At 39.3% G+C, this 12,841-nt stretch overlaps 1 protein-coding gene and 1 non-coding gene across 2 annotated transcripts in view; both read right to left on the bottom strand.

Annotated features, from left to right (window-relative positions):
- GPC6 (glypican 6) overlaps positions 1-12,841 on the bottom strand; it is a 1,216,347-nt gene that overhangs the window by 605,545 nt on the left and 597,961 nt on the right. The gene's annotated exons all lie outside the window — the stretch shown is intronic.
- TRNAE-UUC (transfer RNA glutamic acid (anticodon UUC)) lies at positions 3,653-3,724 on the bottom strand. The gene has a single exon. It is a non-coding gene; the product is annotated as a tRNA-Glu (tRNA).

The following is a 12,841-nucleotide window of genomic DNA, read 5'->3' as shown; positions in this document are numbered from 1 at the left end:
ACAAAAATCTCTCTCTCTCTTTTTTTTATCTGGAGGCTTGGGGGGATTTTTTCCTGAGATGCAGAAGGAAACAGCAATGACTCTCTCCTTGGAGTCCATGGGAGCTACACCTAATTTCTTCTTTATCACAAGAAGCACCTGACTTAGCTACTTGAACCATTGTCTTGATAAAATTGTGTCTATAATGGTGATTATTTTGTATTTGTTTTCAAATATAACTGATATGCTTAAATTTAAAAAGGACACTGCTCAATGTTTATCCTCTTACTATGAAAGAATACACTTTTTCTTCTTAAATACAGAAATTCTATTGCTACAGTCTCAGCAAAAATTGAGGGATTATCTGAAATTCATGGCTTGTCACCCTTGAGGCACCAAATAGTTCTTATTTTAATTTTTATCAAATGCTAAAATCAGGCTACATAGTATTAAACCTCTCTAACCTTCAAGGATTCATTAAGGAAAATCGGATGGGGGAAAAAAGTTCAAAACTGTCAAAGGATTCATTGGTCAAAATATTTATATGTGCTATTCATGCATATCTACTAAGTTGCTTCAGTCATACTATACTACCCTATAGACTGTAGACTGCCAGGCTCCTCCTTCCATAGGATTCTCCATGAAATAAAACTGAAGTGGGTTGCTATGCCTTTCTCCAGGGGATCTTCCCAACCCAGGGACTGAACTCAGGTCTCTTTCATTGCAGGCAGATTCTTTACCATCTGAGCCACTAGGAAAGCCCTATTTATATATGCTACTTGTCTATGTTATTTGTGATTTTATGAAATCAGAAACAGTTTAGAAGTTTTTCAGAAATTTACTAGTCACTTAGATTGTCTTAAAACTGGAAACTATATTAAATTATTCATATTAATACCAAAGTATTACCATAACAAAACCTCTCAGTCTTGAAACTAAAGATGAAAATAGCTTGGCCTTATTCATATAGGAGCAGGTAAAAGGTGTTACAGATTGTGAAAGAAACTATGAAAGAATGGAAAACTCACTGAATTGAAAAATACTAATATAATGAGATTGGAAAGTGGATTCTCATCACGAGCTCAGGATAGTCTATTCATTTATCTTCTTTTTGAGGTCAATTATATTGTTGGACTCAGAAATTAAAGCTTAATTTATTGAATACAGAGTACTGCCTTCAGCAATGAATTGTCAGTAATCAATAGTGTGGTCTGGATTTGCAAGAGCTAAACAAAAGGGGGGTTGTTATCTTCTGGTTCGTGTTGCTCTCCAAAGATTTGAGGTATAAATGGTTTACCATAGGGAAGAAAATTTTGTTTTTTTCTTTATTTTAAAATTAATTTTTTTATAATTGGAGGATAATTGCTTTTCAATATTGTGTTGGTTTCTGTCTGTTCTTCTTTTATTGAAAGTAACATTCCTAGTGTTTCCTCTCCTGACATGGGGAAAATATTAGTCTCGGACTACTTTGCAGCAAAATGGTTAAAATCGTATTGACCACTCACTGGGTTTTGTGGTTTGTTTCTTTATGCCACAATTAGTAATCATAATTGTAAGAATATAGAAACTCAGTTATCATATTTCCATAAATATGGTTCAAGAAACATTTTTTCAGATGCTAGGATTAAATTTGTGTCTAAGGGTATGTCATTGACTTAGAAGTTTGCTCTTAGTTTCACTGGTCCTCAAAATTCAAGTTATTATTCCTTGTTCAAAATCATTATATGGTTTAGTGATCTCACAGTCAAAGTTAATATTTGGTACTAAAGGATGCTAATACATCAGGCAATTATGACAAATGTTGCTACCTTAAAGTACATTGATCTTAGATCTTATGAAAGATGGGGATCCGAGGTACTGAGGCAAAACTAATGTCATCCAAAAAATAAGTATACTCATTTCGTCTTTAGCATGCTTATAGACTTAAACTTTCACCTTTTGAGGGGTGACTTTATTTTATGCTTGAATGAAAACTCTCTCAGCAAACCAAACAAGATGGGGATTAGGAAGACAGTTAACAGACCCATTTTGCTGAGAAAGTATTACACCCGAAAAGCATAGAGAACAAAACTGAATAACCATATAAGGAAAGAAACATGACTCAGTCTAACCCTTTGCTTAATGAGTAAGGGCAAAGTTCACATTGGATACAGGTTTCGGTCAACAAAAATTCTTATCTGCAAGAGAGAGTTTGGCAGATTAAAATGTTTTTATTTGTTTAATTTTTTTCTTCCCCAATCACAAAATATACATCAAAGGTGATCGCTTAGGGCTCAGTTATGCTTCATAGATGCACAAAAGAACTTTTTCCAGCCAGCTGTAGCCTCTGGGAGGATTTTATTCATCTAGAGGGGAGATGTGGATGTGAACATCTGTTTGCTGCGGGGCAGACTGCCCCAAGTGGGAGAGCAAACTTGTGGATAAAAACCACCACTGTTTCAAAAGCAAAAAAGAAAGTCAGTGCACACCGCTGATGGTTTGGAGAGGCCTCTAAAGGGGCAAAAATCAACTCCCAGGAGCCAAAAGGCGCCCTAAGGATATTTGCGAAAGGCTTCCATTTATTGCCTCCAAATGAATGGATCAAACGTCAGGTGCATACAGGACCAAGGGGAGGTGCAAGCAAGAGGAGAAAGAGAGGCAGATTGAAGGTTCTCAAGGAATTTGGAGTTTACCCCAAACAGCAAACGCTGGGCCCGTTTAAGCTGGAAGTGCTGACTAGTTGACATTACCGTAGCAGGATTGGGCATGGCGACCGGATCAAGCACTGTTCAGCATTTACCTAGAAATTGTAGTGTTTTCCTATCTCTTCTCATGCTCTCCAAAATACTCCTCAGTGCCAGCTCATTTAAAATTAGTGCTTACGGTTGGTGGTGTAAATTCACGTCATCATAGAACCCAGTGAGTGAAAAGCTCTGGTCACGAGTCGGTGGAGACTGTATCTACGCATGATCACAGCATCTGCCCCACCAGGGAGAGCAGGTCTATTCACTTTGCTTCTGTAAATACACATATTTGTGTTGAGTTTATTTCTCTCCTAATCTCTTCTTTCTGCCCTCCCCTCCACAAAAGCATGCTCTATCGGTTCAATCAGCTCACAACCCAAGCTTTGGCTAAGATAAACTCCAAGTTGCTGGCATGGAGGGTAAATGATTCAGAAATTGATCGCAGACAAGGGCTATGATTCAGACACAGGAAAGCTATGGTCCTGCCCTCTACCCAGGCCCTTTTCAAGGTTAAGTGAATAGAAGATTCCGTCACTCTGCACACACCTGTCAACTTCAAGCACATCTTCTCCTTTCAAAGTCTCCTTGCTTACATCATCAACTGATGTGACCACCAGGGAAATGCTGAGTTAAGAGAAGCATTAAAGGAGGAGGAATCCCAGTGCCGTTTACTCCCTTCTCCCGCAGACTTTGAGGGCTAAACACATGGTCCCTAAATAACCTATCTCTCCCCACTCCCTGCAGGGTGAGACTATAAGAAGATTGGTGCTGTTGCAGCTATGTGCAATGCATGACTCAGTGCTAATCCTCTACATCAGAGGTCTCTGCCTCAAAATTCCTGACATTTTGAACTGGACAATCTTTTTTTAAATTAAAAAAAATTTCAAAAATTTAATTAATCAAATTCATTTATTTATTTTTGCTGCACTGTGTGGCTTGCGGGATCTTAGTTCCCTGACCAGGGATTGAACCTGGGCCCTCACAGTGAAAATGCAGTGTCCTAACCACTGAACCATCAGGGAATTCCCTGAGCTGGACCATCTTCCTTGAGTGTCTGCCCTGCACACTGTAAGACAATGGGTAGCATGCCTGGCTTCTGCCTATTAGATGCTATTGGTCCATCCTCCCTCCAGCAGTGATGACAAAATTGTCTGCAGACATAACTGTCCCCAGGACATGCTCACTCTCTCCAGTGACCTCTACTCTTCTGCTAAAAAATCCAAGTCCCAGAAGCCTAGAGACAGGCCATTGAAACCTTCCAAGATAAGACCAGCACATTTCTATACCTCATCAGTCTGGTAATTTATTTACAAGAAAATTTCCAGGAGCTGTGTGTGCTTTGAATGAAAGGAGCTGAAACGCACATCATATTCACAGGTAAGCTTGTTAGTGACCAAAACCATCTGCATGTAAGGCCTACCATAGGGCAGGCCTTAAAAAGTAGTGACTAGGGAGCAAATAAATAGACGGTGAACATGAGCACCCAGTGAAATACATCCTGACTCCATCTGGATGGGGCTCCTCTTAGGAAGTGATAACACTGCGGCCCTGCCTTAGAGGGAAAGAAATCCTACAACTGCATCTTAGAGCAGACAAAACTGATGTGCCCTCTTGTCATCCTCCAAACTCATGTATTTCAGTTCAGTTCAGTTCAGTTTAGTCACTCAGTCGTGTCCGACTCTTTGTGACCCTGTGGACTGTAGCACACCAGGCCTCCCTGTCCATCACCAACTCCCAGAGTTTACTCAAACTCATGTCCATTGAGTCGGTGATGCCATTCAACCACCTCATCCTCTGTCATTCCCTTCTCCTCCCACCTTCAAACTTTTCCAGTATCAGCGTCTTTTCAAATGAGTCAGTTCTTTGCATCAGGTGGCCAAAGTATTGGAGTTTCAGCTTCAGCATCAGTCCTTGCAATGAATATTTAGGACTGATTTCCTTTAGGATGGAAAAGTTGGATCTCCTTGCTGTCCAAGGGATGCTCAAGAGTCTTCTTCAACACCGCAGTTCAAAAGCATCAATTCTTCAGCTCTCAGCTTTCTGTATAGTCCAACTCCAGAGTTCACACAAAATGTGGTCCACTGGAGAAGGGAATGGCAAACCACTTCTGTATTCTTGCCTCGAGAACCCCATGAACAGTATAAAAAGGCAAAAAGATAGGACACTGAAAGATGAACTCCCCAGGCAGGTTGGGAGGTGCCCAATATGCTACTGGAGATCAGTGGAGAACTAACTCCAGGAAGAATCAAGGGATGGAGCCAAAGCAAAAACAACACCCAGTTGTGGATGTGACTGGTGACAGAAGCAAAGTCCGATGCTATAAAGAGCAATATTGCAGATGAACCTGGAATGTTAGGTCCATGAATCAAGGCAAATTGGAAGTGGCCAAATAGGAGATGGCAAGAGTGAACGTCGACATTTTAGGAATAGTGAACTAAAATGGACTGGAATGGGTGAATTTAACTCAGATGACCATTATGTCTACTACTGTGGGCAAGAATCCCTTAGAAGAAATGAAATAGCCATCACAGTCAACAAAAGAGTCCAAAATGCAGTACTTGGATGCAGTCTCAAAAATGACAGAATGATCTCTGTTTCATTTCCAAGGCAAACCATTCAATATCACAGTAATCTAAGTCTATGCCCCGACCAGTAATGCTGAAGAAGCTGAAGTTGAATGGTTCTACAAAGACCTACAAGACCTTCTAGAATTAACACCCCCAAAAGAGGTCCTTTTCACTATAAGGGAGGGACTGGATTGCCAAACTAGGAAGTCAAGAAATACCTAGAGTAACAGGGAAATTTGTCCTTGGAGTACAGAATGATGCAGGACAAAGGCTAATAGAGTTTTGCCAAGAGAATGCACTGGTCATAGCAGACACCCTCTTGCAACAACACAAGAGAAGACTCTACTCATGGACATCACTAGATGGTCAAACTCATGTATTTACACTTATCTAAACATTCAAGGGCTTCCCTGCTGGCTCAGACAGTAAAGAATCTGCCTGTTATGCAGGAGACCTAGGTTTGATCCCTGGGTCAGAAAGATCCCCTGGAGAAGGGAATGGCTACACACTCCTGTCTTATTGCCTGAAGAATTCTATGGACAGAGGAGCCTAGCAGGCTACAGTCCATGGGGTTGCAAAGAGTCGGACATGACTGTGTGACTAATATTTCTTTTTCAAACAGTCATATCCTCCCATGCTCCAAGTTCATGTGCATCTACAGCAAAATAGCTGATGGCCTCTGCTCAAAAGCTTGGTGATTATCAAGACAGCACTGCCAGACTCTCATTTCCTCTCTGGAGGCTCTGCCTGTCCAGGTCTACACTTTGCCTGATTTCCTTGCTGTCTCTCCTGCTCCTGGTCCTACTGAACTCTGCCCTCACAGCCCATGATCTCACCAAGCTGTCTGTGTTCACATTCACTCCGCTACTTCACTGAAGCAAAGCCTATCCTGAGTTAACACTCAAACCGCTCTGTCTCCCATAGTACAGCAAAGCCTTCTTCCCTCCAGTGATCGAATAAACAGTCTGGAAATTTGTTGTTGTTTCCAATAAGCAATAAGAGGCCATGTTTCATTTCTTCATTATTCACATGAAAGAACTATGTAAGGGCAAGAGGACAACTAATTTGAATAGATATCCGATTATATTATCGTTGTAGTTTTTCTTAAACATCAGTTGGATTTTTGTGTAAGAAACAGACCCTCAGTAGGCACTTTTTAAAATTATGGGGTTGAAATTAAATACAATTATTTTGAAAATAATAACTTATTGAATGAGGGAGAAATCAGAATCTGGAGTTATTGTGAGATGAAGCTGCTATCAGCAAAAATGAGTTTGGGATTTGCTATGTCTTTATCTCTTAATTCATGCCTTCTCTTGCTCTGTGTGTACATGCATATGTTTTCAAATAATGTTTATTATATTATAATAAGCATTATGATTTACTCAATCAGTTCATGCCAGGAATTAATAAATGCCTATATAATTTCAAACACTACCACATACAATTTCAAAGGGAGCTAATAGTAGTAATTTATAAATTTCCTGTTTGAGGGATTATTATACCCAAGTAAGCATCCCCACCCCCAATACATCTGATTTAAAATGCAGTCAACATGGCAATGGAATATCTTAATTATTTCCATTTGTACCTGATACATTTTTGGAGGAAAGTTGAGACACATAAATGAAAATGACAATTTAATTAGAAACAATGAATGATGGTAATTTCAACACAACTAGAGATAGGACCTTGGAAGTTGCCTGATGTTTAACACAGAAGGCATTTTACACCATGTCAAACACCATGTTATGAGCTTTTCATGCAGTGTATGCATATCAGATATTAGTATAGCTAGTTTGCAGATAAGGAAATTGAGGCCCAGAAATGTTAAGCAAGTTGCCCTAGACCACTGAACTGGCATATAACCCAGAGCTCCAAACCAGTGCTGACAAAGGTGAGTTCTAAGAAACAACTGGATAGCAGGGAAGCTTTGCTGTTTCTGCTCCATGTGTGCTGTGCCCAGGGGCTACCTATGGACAGTAGCCCGCCAGGCTCCTCTGTTCATGAGAGTTTCTAGGAAAGAATACTGGAATAGACTGTCATCTCCTCCTCCAGGGGATCTTCCTGACCCAGGAAATGAACCCATGTCTCTTGCATCTCCTTCATTAGCGGGCAGATTCTTTACCACTGAGCCACACCAAACAAACAAAATATAAACCAACAATGACTAAGAAATATGCAACAGAGATCTTATGTAGTTCAAAATGGCCCAAATATTTAATATTCAGCCCTTTACAGAAAAAAATTTTGCCAATCCCTGGCATAAAGGGTCAGAATCCTAAGTGAAATGTTTGAAGATAAATTAATCAAACAAAACGTATTATGCCTTTGAATTCTTGCAAGTAGGAAGACAATTTAATTATTAGTCTGTTATCTCTAAGTAGTAGAATAAAAGTTCCTTTCCTCCATTATTTTATCTTAAAAAATTCACTCTGACATCTCTGCAGCCCATTCATCTCTTTATATTCCCCTGCAAGGTAAGTACAATCCAAAAGTAAAAAAAATAAATAAATAAATCCACAGTATTATCAAAAAAAAAAAAAAACAAAAGTAAATTCTTAAATGATTTGGAGGATTTTGGTGACTTTCATTATTTTAAAGTAGATGCCCCTAAATTTTTCTAAGTTTGTGGTTTAATGAGTCGTTGGAGATTTTCATAAGGAGAATGCTGCTGCTGCTGCTGCTAAGCTGCTTCAGTCATGTCCGACTCTGTGCGACCCCATAGATGGCAGCCCACCAGGCGCCCCCGTCCCTGGGTTTCTCCAGGCAAGAACACTGGAGTGGGTTGCCATTTCCTCCTCCAATATCTTACCATAAACCAGGAATTTAAAGTAGACAGTATAAAATGAAAAAGGAAAGGAAAAATAACCACAAGGTTAAGGTAAAAAAATATATTTTTTAAACTCTCTTTTCATGAAAATGAATGAAAAGAGAAATTTAACCTATCTTTTAACATCTTATAAGGCTCTACAACACAATACAATGCTCATAATACATCTAAATGCTTCCCTGGTGGCTCAGGTGGTAAAGCATCTGTCTACAATGCAGGAGACCTGGGTTCGATCCCTGGGTCTGGAAGATCCCCTGGAGAAGGAAATGGCAAACCGCTCCAGTATTGTTGCTTGGAAAATCACATGGACAGAGGAGCCTGGTAGGCTAAAGTCCATGGGGTCGCAAAGAGTCAGACACGACTGAGCATACTTCCTTCCAATACATCTAAAAGAATTATTAAAAAAAATAATAAATAGCATCAGTTGTTAAAAATATTATAATACATAACTCAAGAGTTCCTCACTATGTCAATCTAAAGGCTAATGTCATTATATTCCTCCCATCGTGTGTTGGAGGCTCTTGTGGATTATATCTAAATAAGTAGAAACAAGAATTCTGAGGAAATACTCCTAAGCAATAAATCGAAAACAAACAGACCAAAAAACCAAACATACAGTAAATGCATCTTTAAACACATTATTCAGCTAAACTGGACATCACCATTCTATATTCTTCCAAGGTATCTAATCCAATTGACTAGACTTTTTCACGAAGAAATTTTAAATAAAAAGTCCACAGTTGATAATCAAGTGTGTTTGTTTAAAAAAGAAAAATCAACATCTTCCAAAAATCCTTTATTTCTCTACTATTAAGGTAAAGTCAGTGGAAGAAGCCCAATGCCAGGAGATTTTTCAGAATCAAATGTGTATTCAGCTTCAAAAATAAAAGTTACCTGGAAGCAGCAATCTGTAGCTGGCTGATGTAGAGAGATTTGAAGCAACAAAGCAGATTATAGAAATCGTTGATTTGAATTCACATTTCACAAGGTTAAACTTTATCTAGACTTAGAGATCCTTTACACATTAGCTTGATAAATGTTTTATTTCTTGGTAGGTTATTTCTCCCAAAGATCTCTTTTTAAAATAAGAGAGACTGATTAGGCCACTTATGATCACAAGGTGGTATAGATAAACCATTAATTCTGGGAGTCATGCATTTAAGTTTGTAATCTGCTGACAGTTGCTCCCAAAAGCAAACAACTGTTTTGAGCCTGCAGACTGTGTATGTATCTCCCCCTAAGCAATGCATGTGAAATTGAAAGCTGGGATACTTTCTGAATTCACCTTTATCATCACACACCTCCTTAGAGTCAGCCGATAGTGTTCTTTAGGTCTAGTCCATGATTCTGAATTCATTTTCTTTTTCTTTCCCCAGATGCCATTAATCAGAGCATCCATTTAACCCATTAGGTACCTAAACTACAGATCTTGAGATAATTTCCAACTTTTTGTCTTCCTCAACTGAAAAAAAGCAATGAAGCTTCCAAATCTGGATAGTATATTGTTCTGCTCACAAATCCAGTTCTCTGTCCAGTTCTCCTTACTTCTTCACCCAAATACTTGTTGCACCAGAGAGTGGGAAAATGTCTCTCCAGTACCAAATCACTGAGAGTGAATTCTGGGAAGTGGGGACAAAGCCAGTCTGCAGAAGAAAAGTCAATGATAAGGACCTAGGGTTAGGATGACGAGAGATTGTGTAGGATTTTAGGGACAGCAAACTGCAAGGAGACCCAACCAGTCCATCCTAAAGGAGATCAGTCCTGGGTGTTCATTGGAAGAACTGATGCTAAAGCTGAAACTCCAGTACTTTGGCCACTTCATGTGAAGAATTGACTCATTGGAAAAGACCCTGATGCTGGGAGGGATTGGGGGCAGGAGGAGAAGGGGACGACAGAGGATGAGATGGCTGGATGGCATCATCGACTCGATGGACATGAGTTTGGCTAAACTCTGGGAGCTGGTGATGGACAGGGAGGCCTGGCGTGCTGCGATTCGTGGGGTTGCAAAGAGTCGGACACGACTGAGCGACTGAACTGAACTGAAGGAAGAGGAGTCAAGTGAAATTGTCTTCATCCTCCCTTTCCCACAGAATACGGGGCTCCTCACTCTTCACTGCCCAATAAACTCATTAAAAAAATCTTGACACCAGGCTGCATTCTAGACTAGATCAGGATTCCAGGGAGTGAGATCCAGGTATCGGCATATTTTCAAGCTAAGCAAGTAATTCCAAAGTACAGCCAAGACTGAAAATCACTTCAGTTCTTTTGTGTTCTGTAATACTTTCACTTTAGGTCAATGCATGATCGGTGGTGAAATGAGCAGGCAAAGGAGGGGAAATGATTGAGGGGCAAGCCATATAATATATCATGAAATACCCTGCTTTCTCCTTCCTTTCACTTATTTTCCCCTTTCTCTTTTTTCACAACAGAAAATTAGCATTCTGGTCTTAGGAAGTCAGCCTAACATCGGTCGAAGCGTCAAGAGTATGAGAAGGGCACTGCCAGTGTTCCTAGTGGGGAAGGGGATAAAGGGGGACTAGTCTTTTCCTTTGTCCTTCATCTCTTTTTTCTGTTCTGCCACTTAACACAAACACTCCCCTGGTCACCCTCTGCCTTCACTGCTTACAGGACAAGGGACTTTCCCAGTAGTGAGGGAAAGAGGCATAGTGTGGATGAGGGAGGAATAAAGGCTAATAATGTCTGAATTAATTCAAGCCAGAAGAACAGGAATGATTACAACAGTCTAATCAGGGCATCATTTAAGCACATAACACAGATAACAGAAGTCTATAGGCTCCATAGACTCTATGACAAGTGAAACCTATAAATTTAGAACATAATCTTTAACATAATTACAAATATAAAATTAGGCATAGGACCTTGAAAAGGGTCTATTCAAGTGAAGGGTCTTGAAACATAAGCTTTACCTGCTTCACAGGAAATCTACATTCAGTATAAAACATGGAGGCAGAAATTGATAAGATAGAAAATGATATGAAAGTAATTACCAAGTACAATTCCAATTTTTAAAGATATAAATACACACACGTTGAGAAAAAAAATAAAACTAAAATGCAAAAACAGCTTACTACAGATAGAATGTTATAGTTTATTTGTATTTTCTTCTCTGTACATTGTTAATTTTCTAAAATTTGCACAAGGACCATAAATTGCTTTTATATTTGGAAGAAAGCAATAGATATTATTTTAGCATGAAAAGCTCTCTTAAACACAAAAAATACTGCTTGATGACAGAGGGGAAATACCTAAATGCATATGTTTGGGAGGGCCAAAAATAAACAAGAAATTTAACTCAAAATTACAGAGTAGATCAGCAAAGTAGCAGGGAGAGTTTTGAGTCTTTTGACTTTAAATCTAGTGGATTCATGCTGATTAGTAAAAATAATTAATAAAAAAATAAACAAAAAGTACAATAATGCTCTGAGTAAGGTTAGGCAGCTATCCATTAAGGAGAAAAAGTCTACATTTTTGGATTTTGAATGAATGCTCTGAAAAAATACAGATAATTTTTATTTCTAGACTGAGAAATAATTTATCTAATTGATACAGTCAGCATTCAACAAAATTCCATTGTTCATTATTATAGATGTCAGCTCAAACTAAACTAAAGAAAAAATAACATCAATTTCAGACTTCAGTTATTATGAATTGAAAGTCATTGTTTTCTCTGCAGAGGTTTCTGGTGGCACTAGTAGTGTAGTGAAGTCGCTCAGTCCTGCCCGACTCTTTGCGACCCCATGGACTGTAGCCTACCATGCTCCTCCGTCCATGGGATTTTCCAGGCAAGAGCACTGGAGTGGGTTGCTATTTCCTTCTCCAGAGGATCTTCCCTACACAGGGATGGAACCCAGGTCTCTCACATTGTAAGCAAGATGCTTTACTGTCTGAGCCAGTGGGCACTGGATGAGCATTAATGCAGGATGACAAACTGTGTAACTCTAGGAATGTTTCTGCAAACATTTGACAACAAAAACCAGAAGAAAGTCAAGGCAACTTCCAACCACCTCTGTTGCTCACCCACATTCTTGAGCTTGTTGGATAAGACTAAGAGGTGGCACAGATTCCCCAGGTCATACCTTAGGAAAAATTTCATTCCTTAAAATTATCAAAGGGAAATGAACATCAACCCCACTTGGCCACATAGATGTTTAACTCAAATGTAACTATTATTTTGATGAAAGCATAAATAGTGGATATCCTGGTATAGGTATATAATAAGACTTACGGTACTCATGTGTAAGATATAAATACAAATGAACTAACTGATCTAAATTTACCTGAGACCAATTACATTTACTTTGCTAGTCATTTACCAGATTCTTCTCAAAGGAAAAAAAAATGCATTAATCCTATGTTGCTGCTAAGTCGCTTCAGTCGTGTCCGACTCTGCGCGACCCCAAAGACGGCAGCCCATCAGGCTCCACCATCCCTGAGATTCTCCAGGCAAGAACACTGGAGTGGGCTGCCATTTCCTTTTCTAATGCATGAGGGTGAAAAGTGAAAGTGAAGTGGCTCAGTCGTGTTCAACTCTTTGCGACCCCATAGACTGCAGCCCACCAGGCTCCTCCATCCATGGGATTTTCCAGGCAAGAGTACTGGAGTGGGTTGCCATTGCCTTCTCCAATCCTATGTTATATGATGGCTATTTTATTTTTATAACATCCATCATTTGGAATGCAATGAATAAAACCAATTATTATTAAACATTTCATAAAATA

The sequence above is a fragment of the Capricornis sumatraensis genome, chromosome 12 (genome assembly GCF_032405125.1).
Source record: "Capricornis sumatraensis isolate serow.1 chromosome 12, serow.2, whole genome shotgun sequence".
Lineage (NCBI taxonomy): Eukaryota > Metazoa > Chordata > Mammalia > Artiodactyla > Bovidae > Capricornis > Capricornis sumatraensis.
Note: the sequence above shows the minus strand (reverse complement) of the source record. Positions and strands in the feature narration are given on the sequence as shown.